Here is a 13,708-nt window from a genome sequence, read left to right as displayed (position 1 = left end):
GGATTCTCTACACAAGACTCCCACTCAACTTGAGATTAGCTCAAAAAACTCTACCCAGCAACTAGGATCAAAAGTTGATCGAGCTCTAATACCACTTGTAAGGAAACTCAGGTGCAAAAATAGCTTTGTACACTAATCTCTTAAGGAAAGTATGGTGCAAATCCTTCTAAAAACTTTTACACTTATAGATTCAATATCATATAATCAACAATATTGCAGCCAACCATGCATACAAAAAATAGATAGAGAAAGAAACACATAACACAAAGATTTTTCGGTGGGGAAAAACCTTTCAGTAAAACAACCCCACCCCTCCAAAACCTACACAATGTATTATCTTCAACACAAGGTTACAATACACTTGCAATGCAAGTTTAATAGAAACAATAGAAGACTACAATAGCACCTCAGTACCTGCACACTCTCCTCTTCCTTTCTCTTCAATTTACAACATGCAATCCTACTTTTATGAACATCTTAAGACCCAACAAAATGCCCACAAAGGAGTTGGGTGTTTTTCATGGCTCAACCACCAAGAACCATGCACAATGCCACATGTACATGCAATACCAAGAAAAGGGCATCCATCCCTTGAATAGGCAATGATAGCTTGTCATAGAATCTACCAAAAATAGCGGTCACAAGAGAAGTGTAAGGGAATCCATCATACCAACCTATTTTTGGCATATTCTCTTACACACACCAATCACTCATTCTTGGGTGCCCAAATAGGCCCCATTTCGTAAGATTCTCTTACACCTGTCATAGCTCATTCCTTAAATAGCTCTTACGCAACATAGGAATCTATCATAACCATTTCAGCCATGATCTCCTTCACACACTTCAAGATGCTGACACATGTAAGTGATGAACATGCCAACTAGACATGTACACTCACATTTACATATTATTTGCAAAAATACATTTACAAAACAAATAATAATAAGAATAGGAATTATACAAGGTTGAGACACCTTATTCCTAACAAGTAGTACACAAAGTTCTAGAGAATATTTGGAATCCCTCATAGGGTTTGTTGACCTTCCTTGATTCTCTTAATGCTCACTAAGGAATGGTGAGTTTAGAGAGCCTAAAAAAGATGGTCCTTGATCTAAGCTCCACAAGAAGCATATCTATCTGTAACTTGATTCTAGTGATGACAAGTGGTGAGTTGGATTTAAAAATATGTATCAAAAGGATGCATGGAAAGTTCTTCAAAGGTAGTACATATATCTTTAGTGGTTGCCTCATAAGACCTCTAGTGGTACCTAGTTAGTTGTCTACCATAAATGTGAAAGAACCTCATAGTGCAGGTGATGGTATCATTCCACCATTGAATCCACCCAAGATGTCTATGGGGTCAAGGTTCAATATTCTAGATATGCAATATATGAGTAGAGGTTGGGGCATGAGCCAATAGATACATGTTTATAAAAAATGTCTTGCAAGTACGAAGTGATATGTTTTCCAAATGATGGAGAGAGAGATAGGAAAATGATGAGAGAGTCACATTGGTCAATGGAGTGACAAGTAATTCCCTATCTTTAGATAATGAAAAGAAAGATTTAGTTGTCATCATGGCATGATCAAGCCTTTTTAAAATCCTATCAAAACCAGCTCAATATTTGGAACATGTATACCAAATCTCACTAGGATAATGGAAGTTAACATTGGGATCAAAAAAGCCAAATTTATTGTGCATGTAAAACCAAGCTTCTCTCTCCTCAACTAACCATCGAAAAGGAAAAAGACCTTATTTATTAGTAGTCAGCTCAACCATATTGAAATCCCCACATAAAACCTAGGTAGTAGGTGATAGATGATCCATGATCCAATGACACAAGTGTGAATGATCAACCACATCATTGGGAGCATAAACATTAGCAATACCAAAATAAATGATTATGAAAAGACAAAAAAATCCAAACCATTCTTTGCATGCTATTAGTACCATGTAAAATAACTAAGGAAATTAAATGAGGTGAGATAAAAGTAATGGCACCACCTTGGTTAGCCTCATGCTAGGAATAAAAAATTTCACTATCTAGTCAAATCACATGGCATGCTACATTGAGAAGAAAGCCACATTTTTGAAGGAAAATGGAATATAGATTACCAAGCCTATGCTAGGTATCATGAACATAGTATTTTTGGGGGAGGTCTATTAGCCCCTACACATTCCATGATAGAAAATTCATCATGTAAAATTATGCATGTCATCCTTGTCCCCAAGAAAGGAGAACCTATTGTTCAAAAATGTGTTGGAAGAGTTAAGAAAAGGGTCTCCTAGGGAGATGATCCTCCTTTTCTCCCCACAATTGGAATGATCACTTTAGCCATCTGGGCTATGAGAATGGTGAAGGGTCTATGTATAAATCATGGAAGTTTCTTGTGAGGCATGGACCTAGGTGACTCAAGTAGAGCCTTCCATCCCCTGAGACTAGGGGTTTAAAGTAGGCAGTGGCATAAGAAAAGGAACTAAAGAGACTTGTGGTGCTATGGAAGAGGTGTCCTGACCATTGTCTTAGGAGGGACCTACTTTAGAAGTAGTTTTTTGTTTACCCTTCTTAACAACCATAATCCATTCATATAATTTAAGAGCCTCAATAGGCTAAGCCTCTTTGGATTGTTTCTTTTTGTGCTCGAGCATGGGAGAATCCCTAATCTTGTGCTCAATAGATTGACAATAGTTGCAAGTGTTTGCAAGATTGAGGTAAAGAAACTTTTGGGTGAAGGTGGTATTACCAATCTAAATATCCATAGTTTCCTTGAAGTTCAAAGAGAGGTTGACCTCCACACAAGTCCCTTGTTGAGGGTGAGCTTTGAAAAAAATTTCAAGTTCAAGGAAATCACCTTGCCATTAGTTTGTGCAATAGCTTGCAATAATGATCAACATGTTATTTGGAGGCCAGGAAACTCAATCCAAAATGGGACCTTAAGCTTTTGGTCATCAAACATGGTAAAGGATTGAGACCAACACTTAAAAACCAAAAGGAAAGACTAAATAGACTAGGGAGCACAAGTCAATACATGTTCAACCTAACCAAGGTTACCAAAATAGAACAAAAAAATATTTGGTGAGACTCTAAACCCCTTCAATATGGACACCCTACGGGGTACAACTGTGGAGATAAACTCTTCAACAATTATTATAGAAGGATAGCGGCTAGCAAAATAGCCTATCAAGGTCTGATGTTCAAGCCATGTGCAGGTACTATCAAAATCTTTCACACTAAGATATGGGTCTAATCGATGACCACAAGAGCTTTTGAGATCAAAAAAATAAAAGACATTTTCACTTTAAAATATGAATGGGATCTTTACCCCTTAGAGTATCATCTATCACCTCACCCCTACTTTGATAATATTTGGATGGTGAAATATCTTGTAGGTAAAAAGATCATACCAAATATGGAAATTAGAGATCATTGGATGAATTGTGTGGATGACTATGATGTCTTGATTAAAGACTATTATAGGATGAGTCTATAGCTTGTAGAAAAGGTTATTAATTTGGAGATATCCCTTAGGGCATGGAACAAGGATATTCTTGATGTAATGGACCCATTATACAATAGGGACAAGATCTATGAGCTGCTCATTCTAAACACAAAAATCAATCAAGAAGACAATGATGATATCCATCATAGGGCCTGACATGTTATATAATTAACTAGGGAGTGGGTTAGGAAGCCTTTTCTCTTGGATCTAGTTCCATAGGCTCTCACTTTGTAAGCCACTACCTAACCAAAGAAGGGTAAAGGAACAAAAGTAATAGTTCTTGCATATCCCAAGAAGTCACCCATAAGACCTAAGCTATTACACAAAAATGAGTGGGAGGTGGAGTACTTTTAGACCAAGAGGGTAAATAGAAAAAAGTGAAAAGAGTTGCTCAAGAAAGAGCCCAAAAAGAATAGTCTTATCCTAACCAAGAAGCAATCCCAATAGAAGTGGTAGCCCTAGCAGAGGCCACCCCATCAATACCAAAGAGAGCTTGAATTGAGATGAAGGTGGTGGAAAAGAAAAGAAGGAAGTTGAAGAAGAAAATTACTTCATCCCCTTAGATTCTAGAGACCATACCCAAGGCTCAAGATGAAGAAGAGGGGGAGTAAATTGAGTATATCACACTCAATCAAAGAACCAGATTAGGAAGAGCTACAAAAGTAAAAAGGGGGAAGAGTTTAACCCAAACACAACCTTCCATTGTGATATGAATATCAAGATTTAACTGTGCAATTTTTGAGTCAAACTCATTGACCCATATTTCATGAGTAGTGATTCAACATGAATCCATCTCTCATGAGAATAAATGGAACACTTAGCACTCATTGGATCTAGGTGATGCTCACAAGACTAGGAAATATACCAATTCAGATAGAAGCATTGGATCAGGACTAGGAAATATGGATTTCAGAGATGGGAGAGGAGGGGATAGATTTATTTGACATTTTAGACTTTGACTTTATGCTAGTGGGAATAGAAATGGTAAGGGAAAATATATGGGATACCCCTTAGAATGGGCCACTGGGAGAAGATTGGGAATAGTTTACCTAAAGAGCCACTAAGTATACCTCCCCCACCATCAAAAGACCTTCCATCTATAGCTCCTTAGTAAGAAAAGGAAGTAGTTTCTATACTTCCTCCAATCACATACATGGAAAGCCATACCATGGAAGAAGGTAAGTATATCTAGTTACACAGAAATGAATTATCACAAGAAGGACAAATTGTTCAGGAAGAAAAGCAAGTTCCTTCCAAAGAAGAGACTAGGACCTCAACATAGGTAGAAATAGAATCCCAATCAGTAGTCCTCCTAGAACAAGAGAAGACTCCAGAATGAGGTGATAAAGGGAAAGGACAAACTTTAGAAACTATGTCATCCACTCAGTACATGTCCCCAATGGGAACTACTCTAGCATGGTTGAAAAGGAAGATTTTAACTCAGCAAAGGAGACATATGGAGTTCATATAAGAGGAGGGTATGATGGAATTAATAAATTAATTAAAGGTACCACAACCTACTAAGGGTGATGTTAAGATGATGGCTTTTATCATGAAGAATTAGAATGAGGATCTCTTGGCACATATTTCCATCTTGCTTCCACATGCCGATACTAAGGAAGTGTCTCCAAAAGACTATAAGATAAAGGAGATAGTACTAAGAAGACCCATAGTTAATTTGGAAGAGGTTCTCATCACCATGGGCCTCAAAAAAGTGTTTTCACACTTGGATTAGGGTGAATAAGATATTTTAATTTTAACAAAGCATAATGAATAGCTAAGAGGATACTTTAAAAAAATAGTAGGTTCGATCAACCTTGATCATCTAGAGGTTTCTATAGGGTCTTCTCTAGGAAAGAAAGAGCAAGGATAAGTTACAAAGGAAAGTGATTAATTTTTGGATGCTTGCAAAAGGTGGTGTCATAGTTTTGAAGATAGCAGGGTACAAATAATAGAGGGTAATTTGAACATTCTATATAATATCTATAATAATAGTAACAAATTGGTTATGGTAATAAACTAATATTTTGGGCTAATAAATAAAGTGCATACCTAGGCCAATGATTTGGAAGCATTGAAGACTATTGAAGGACAAAGGTATTGGATGCTAATGGAGGTATATAAGAAAGATGAATTAGATAAAATTGATGATTGCATAGAGAAGATATCAGTCAACAACAAAGTTATGGTAGGGTTATAGGAGGATGTTCAAGAAAGAAAGTATAAATATCAAAGGCAATTTTTGGAAGAAGATAAATACTATAATTGTGTCAACCTAGAGATTTTTTGGGATGAGTCAAGAACTTAGCTTTCTTTAGTGGAAACATTAGTACAATAGATCATAACACTATTTGAGGAAGCTTAGATAGAACTTTAAAATGGAAGAAGCACTACTAAATTTGGATTCGTGGTTGGAAGATTTTTTGGACACTCGATTGGAGATTAGTAATTACCACTAGGTGGTGAATAATATGTACGAGTCCTAAGATTTTCTAGAAACTTAGAAAATCATGACCATAATCCAAAAGTTTAGAACAACACATCCTAACATCATTTTGGTCTAGAGGGATGAAAACCTAGATGTTGGACATTGAGTTTTAACACTTACGAAGATTTTGATCATTTTGGTCCTCTCACACAAGTTGCACTTTTTTACAAGGTGTGCCAAATCAAGAGGTGCACCAACAATTTTGGAGATGAAGCATTGTACTGATAGTTAACTATTAGTTGTTATTTTTTAGCATTCCATGCACCAAAAATGCATTTTGATGGTATTTCAACTCCTAGAAACACCTATAGAAGGCCAAGCTTGCATTCTTAGAAGTCCCAGTGACTCCCTGATCTTATCTTGGTTTCTCTCTTCTTATCTTCTTCTTCTTTTATTTCTTAAGTCATGTAAAGGCTCATGCACCCATTAATTTATATAAACAAGGGTGGAGACTTATATAGCACCATTTAGAGAGTTATTTTTTATATAATTAGCTTTTCTTTTATTACTTTTTAACATCAGTTTACATTAGAAGCACTATCACTCCTAAAGAAAAATAAGGAGAGAGTTTCTTATAGATATATGGATGTAATATGTACTTCAGGCCAATATTTTGATGCAATAATAAATTCTATTATTGTTCACATTTTGAGTGTAGTAAATCTTGCTAAAGTGTGTTATTTTTTGTGAATGCACATTCATGAATAATAATGAACCTAATAGTTTTGTTGTGTTATGATGATTGTTCAATCTTCTCATTATGTTTTTTTCCTTATGTTAATAAAAAAAATTGTTGTGACAAATTGGAGAAAAGATCATTGTTTTTCTTGCATAGCCATTTGTCTCGTGTGTGCGCACTTTTTGTGGCTACACAATTTGATGAATCATGAAATATTTTTCACTTTTCATTAAAGTTCTTGTCAACTATTGGGTCAATGGAGTTGAGGAAGTGATGCTCCTCATTTCATTAGTTTCCTACTAGATCCTTTTGATAATTTAATTCATAGATGTGTTATTTCTTTGGCTTATGTCTATTAGGAATTTCCTTTTTAGTAGTTTTCTTAAAATATATCATCTACCTATCTCTATTATTTACTTTTCAAACACTCAAGGTTAAAATAGAAAATCATATAGTTGCATTGATAAGAAATTACATTCATCTTAAAATAGAAATTATAAAAATATATTGGTTTTTTGGTTACATTTCAAAAAAACTATGCTAAATTGGTGGATACTAGAAAAGGCATCCTTGTGAATATTCATATTTATCTTTGATTGAGACATGCAACTAGCTGGAAAATAGTCATTCAAAACCTTGATGTTTGGTCATTGGTTAGATTTTCAAGAGATAAATTGTGAGAATTTCTATCATTAGCATCATGCAAAATGACTACTTAATAGAAGTGGCACTAGGAGGGCCTAAAACCTTCTATCCAAAAAATTAAGTTCTTTCTTGATAGCTTTGCAATTTTTAGGGTTTTATTTTTTCTAAGTCTATCAATAGTTAGAAGGTACACTTTTTAGAAAGTGCAAACTGGAAGACCTTGACCCACCATCTCCATTTTAGTGAGCATTGAGGTCTTCACCTAGTAGACATGAGTTCTTAGAACTTAGTCACTTTCATAAGCCTCACAGTGACAAAAGGGATCCCCTAGCTCTAGCCACTAGCACTCCAAATTTAATCATCTTCATCTATTCAACATTCAAACTCTCTCCCACCTATCATTCCATTGAATCCTCCACCTATGGATTTCTTTTAAAATATAGTAGATTCACCAATCAACCTACAAGACCCACTTAATGACCTCCCGAAGAACCCTAAGAAGCATTTCCCAAGGTTCATCTATGGTGAGACACATGCAGTAGAAGATCACATTAAGGTTTTCAAAGAATATTGTACCAGTTGGGGCTACAATACAAATATATCTGAACTCTATGGATCATCTCACCACATTTTCCTAATAAGATTACCCATTTCAATAATTGATACTCTAGAAAAGGTTTTTGAAAAGGTGGTGACCTTCACCAAATAGGGTAGCTCCAATGGTGGAGACATGATGATTATATCCAATGCTAATACAAAAGTACCACCATACATTGTGGGAATACAAGCAATGCCTAATCAATTCATTCTATTGAATCTAGACCCATTAAAATAGTCACTAACTACTTCCATATAACCATTTCCACATAACCCATAATAAATTTTAAATAACTATGCAATTAAATTCTAAATGTAAGAGAATGGACAACATACCCATAAAAATGTGACATGGGATATACCTTGGGAACCCCTCGTTGAGTGAAAAACCTAGCCTTTAAAAGCATATATCACCATGTATTATACAGTAAAAAATACCATTAGAATAAAACTATGGAATCCTTCAAGTACATAGCCACAACCAAGAAATCCATGTGAACAAGGATGAATTAACATATCTCATGCCATGCTTCCAACCTTCATAAATGCTCCCTTGGCTAACATGTTAAGCCTTGTCCTGCTCAACTCTTGCCTTTTTCACCTTTTCCCCTATCGTCTTGTCTTTAAAACTACCCTTGTAGCTTCTTATATAGTAAAAAGCCTCACAAAACCACCAAGTGGTATTACGTAAGCCATGTGCTACCTAACCCATTGATGCCACATTTAATTCTTTTCTCCAATATTAGAAAATTACATCAAATATTATCACAATTATATAATACAACTAATAAAGTTTATCCCATGGGAATCTTTACATGTTGTACATCCATCTAGGTGCTCCTAGGTGTAACCTTACATAATAAAATAATATAATATAAACAATATTGTGCAATGTGTGCAACACAGATAATCTCAACAATCTCCCACTTGTATACATTACATAGGGTCAATCTGTAGCTATATAAATAAACAAGGGAACAATACCTCCTAGCACATCCACCATCATGGATCAAAGTAAACTATGTGCTATATCTTGGTACCTACAGTAAAATCAAAGTATCTAGCATATCAAACATGAATGATCCCACCTCCTATTATGCCACTACCACTAGACATACATAGAATCCATCCAAAGAAAAAGCCACCCAACCTATCACAAAAAACTTGTAAAATTATGTACCAACTAAAATGTTAAGAGCAAATACCTGACTAAAAGGTAATCACATGTATTTGTAGTTGTCAAAATATTCATAGATGAAATTAAACCCACAACAAGTGCCAACCCATCCAACTATCCACACCTCCAAAGGTATACCAAGTGAATCTCACATCATCAACATATCCAATATGTAACCTACAATAACAAGCCTCAAGAGAAATACCTACGACATATATACTAAGAAGCTTCCACTACAAAGGATAATGTCAAATCTATAACCAATCCACTCATAACATCTCAAAGAAGTGAATTAGTGTAGTATCAAGGACATCCACAATATGGAAATCAATATCCTACATGAATAATTCTCATAGAAAGTCTCCAACACTCTCCCAAGTTCTCCACAACCAACAAATGAAATAGATAAAGGAATAACCATGACATCTCTCACATGACATATATGAGCACAAACAAGTGATCAAAAACTCCAACCAATCTCAAGTCCAATGTATTATTTTCCTTCTACATACCTCTAGATGTAAATTATGCAAGTAAGATCTCCTCCATAAAATCCCAACCAAGAAGCCACAAAAAAAATCAAAACCATACCATATAACTAATCATGTATGTAAGCCTCTCACAAGAAGATCAAACTCATAAACCATCCTAAGCTAAGGAATAACCATTCCTAATCCAAGGAATATTCCCAAAATAAAACCATCTCTAAAACCCAACCAACATAACAATAACATATAAGCATGAACATAACTAATGCTAATCCATCATAAGGAGATCAGTTCTACATTCTTGGTCCTCATCCCTAAAGTCCCTGGGTCTAATTCTTTGGATAAATTTAGACCTATTAGTCTTTGTAACTCTTTCTACAAGATTATCTCAAAGGTGTTAACTTCAAGAATCCTCAAAATTCTCCCTTTGATTGTATCACAGCAACAAACAAGTTTTGTCCTTAGTAGGAAAATATTGAATTCTATCATGATGGTTCATGAAGTGATTCATTTCATGGAAGTAGGAAAAAGAGAAGGTATGCTTCTTAAGCTAGATCTTTCTAAAGCCTATGATTGGGTGGACTGGACCTTCCTTGGTTTGGTGCTTCACACTTTTGGATTTGATTAGAAAGTTTGTAAGCTTATATCTCAGCTTATTTCTACCTCTTCCCTTGCAATCTTGGTAAATGGGGCTCCCTCAAAAAAATTTAAACCTTTGAGAGGGTTGAGATAGGGGGATCCTATTTTTCCTATTTTGTTCATTATCATGGCTAAATGTATTGGAAGGTTGATTGAGAGGAATAAATAAGAAGGGAAACTTAAAGGGATCAAACCATCTTTGAGGAGTGTGTCTTTTTCTCATCAATAGTTTTTGGATGATACTATTATGGGAGGGGAGGCATCTATTAAGGAGGAAAAAGTGATGAAGCATATTCTAAATTTGTATATCAAAGGATCATGATAGCCTCTATTTTCTTCATTAATACTCCAGAGGACAGACAAAGAAAAATAGTGAGGATTCTTGGGTGTGGAGTGGGAAAGCTCCCTTCCACTTATCTTGGTCTTCCTATGGGTTCAAAGCCTCCTGATTCTTTTTGGAATGGGATTCTTGATAGGTTTAGTAAGAAGCTGGTGGGGTGGAAAGAGGCTTCTCTTACTCAAGTAGGAAAATGTCTTTTGGTAAAATCCACTCTTTAGAATCTCCTAATGTATGCCCTAAGTCTTTTTGGGATACCAATTAAGTTTTCTAAAAAAATGGAAAAGATCTAGAGAGATTTTCTTTGGTCTGGCCTTGAGGGTCAGAAGAGATATCCCCCTGTGGCTTGGGATAATGTTTATCTTCCAAAGTGCTATGGAGGCCTGGGAATTAGGAAATTAAAGCATCTTAATAAGGCTTTTCTAGCTAAATAGATTTAGCACATTTTTAATAGCACAAGGGAATTGAGAGATATTTTTGTTAATAAGTATATTAGAAGACCTACTATTCATTTCTTGCTCAATAATGAAGACATCCTGAATCAATCTATCATTTGGAATGGAATCCTTAAGGTAAGGGATTTGGCCAAAGCTAAGATTAAGTGGAAAGTGGGTCATGCTGAGGAAATTCTATTATGGCATGACAATTGGTTGATTCAAGGCCCCCTTATAAATAATCCTATCTTTGAAAATTGGTCAACTATTTGTATTAGGTAATTTGGTTTGAAATTTTGTGACTATAAAATTGACTAGGGTTTGAGAGACCTATCTCTCATTTTAGATGACCTCAAGCCGATTATGATAATGTCAAATTCTTTGATTCTTCATAACAAGAGGGATGAGGTAATTTGGGGAGACAATCCAAATGATTGTTACTTAGTTTCATCAGGATATAATTCTCTTTCGAGCTTGAATGAGAAGCCCCCCTGGGCTAAATCCTGGATACCTGGTCTTACCCCAAAGATTAATATTTTTTTCTAGTTGGCTTTGCAAGAAAAAATTCTTACCTAGGATAATTTAATTAAAAGAGGACATAATATTCCTAATAGATGCATACTATATACAAATCAAATAGAAATAGAAAATTATTTGCTTATCCATTATCCTTATTTAAGGGAGGTTTGGGATAGCTTAACAAAAAATCTTGGGGTAAGTTGGTGCAAGTCAGGTAATATACTAGATTTCTTTTTTGAATGGAACAATATGTTTAAAGGAACATATTTGCAAGATTTAAGTACTTGGTCTTTGCCTCATTTTTGTTGGGGAGTCTAGAAGGAAAGAAACAATAGGATATTTAGAGAAAGAGAGGAACTTTTTTTTGTTCTAGTGGACAAGATATATAGAAGCATGAAGGAAAATTATCAAGTAAGAAAAGGGGGAGATATTGAAAGTGGTGGTAAGAAGAAGGAGAAAGACACAGACAGGAGGACTAAAAGATAGGAGGTGAAATGGTTGCTCCCTCTAGAGGGATGACATAAAGAAAATTTTAATGGTGTGGCCAAAGGAAACCCTAGACCTTCGAGTTGTGGAGGTATCATTAGAAATAACTATGGTGGAGGGGAGGCGGCTTTTTCCTATCCTTTGGGATATTAGACAAACCATTATGTAGAAGCCAGTGCTGCATGCCATATGGTGAAATTAGCTTTGGACATGGGAGTTAAATAAATTATGGTTGGAGGGGGATTCATATAACATTATAAGGAGTATTAAAGGGGTCACTCAACCATCATGGTCCATAGCTAATATTATTGAAAAGAACCACTCCCTTCTTGAAAATTTTGAAAGTGTCCACGTTAGGCATGAATACAGGGAGGCAAATTCTGTGGTAGACTAGTTTTCCAATGAAGCAGTTAGGAAAAAAAAGGGGATGATTTGGAATTCTGGTGGAAATATCCTAGAAGAAGCAAAAAGCCTAATTGAGTTGGACAAAATCCAAGGAAGTATAGTGGATATCTAACTGTTATAATGGTATTTAATGAGAGTTGGGGATTAAGTAATTATAATAATGGAATTTATGGAAAACATAGTTAGATGAGGTTATCAGTGTCACATTGACACATTTCTTGGGTTGAATTCTTTCTCTTTCTTTACCATTTTGAGGGTAAAGAAAGACATATTGGCAATTATGAAAGAGCTGGCCATCAAAGATTTTAGAGGTTGGAGAAGGGTTATCATAAGTTTGGGTTTATGAGAATAGTGAGCATTGAAAATTCAGAAATGGTGGGGGAAAGAATTAGGAAGGAACCTATTGGTGAAGCAAAAAAATGGAAGAAAAGGATGAAAGTCTGGGAAAATCTAGAGAAGGGTGGTATAGCCAACTACATTACTAAAGTTCATGGCTTCAACCCTGTGATCACTAATAGTATGGTGGATTCATGGAAGGAAAAAAGGGTAAAAGTAGATGGGGTTTCATTTCAGGTCACTGAGGAAGTCATTTCTCTGGTAACTAAAATTTTGGTAGAGGGATTGATGTTTTATAGGGATAAGAAGATGTTAGCAAATGATGTGAAGGAATTTGCAAAGAATACGAAGGAGAGAAATCAACTGGTAAACTGTGAAACTTACTATGAAATGGATTCTATCAAGAAGCTATGGAGGTATGTTTTATGGGCCATTATAGAGCATATTTCTTTGGACACTAGATTTGATAGAGTAAGAACACATCACTTTGTTTTACTCAATCACTTTCGCTATGGTGTCAAGATTTCATTCCCTTTCTACTTATATACTTCAATGTGTAAAAGTATTTTTGGGCATAAGAAGTAACCCTCAGGGAATCTAGCCCTACATGAGGGGTTATTCCTTCTAATTTATAAGCATTTCAAGGCTTAGACCATAAGAAAAAAACCCCTACAAGGCATGGAAGGTTCTGTGGATATGGGAAACTCTAGTTTCTCATCTGATTTAGAGAATTTTCAAAGTATTAGTTTAGAGGGTGAAGAGAACATTACACCTACTAAGAAGGCCAAGGATTTAGATAAGAAGTTTCCTTCATCAATAAAAACCCTAAGTAGAAAGAGCCCTAGAGGACATAGGTCTAAATCATCAGGCCAAGTAGATGAAGAGTATAATGAGGAAGGGGATGATATGAAAATTGATGAAGAGGTTGAAGAGGAGGCAAAAACTGATTCAGTGGAGCCAATGGATAAAAAATAGAG

Source organism: Cupressus sempervirens, chromosome 11, assembly GCF_028749045.1.
Source record: "Cupressus sempervirens isolate cs-2001-9-10 chromosome 11, ASM2874904v1, whole genome shotgun sequence".
NCBI lineage: Eukaryota > Viridiplantae > Streptophyta > Pinopsida > Cupressales > Cupressaceae > Cupressus > Cupressus sempervirens.
Note: the sequence above shows the minus strand (reverse complement) of the source record.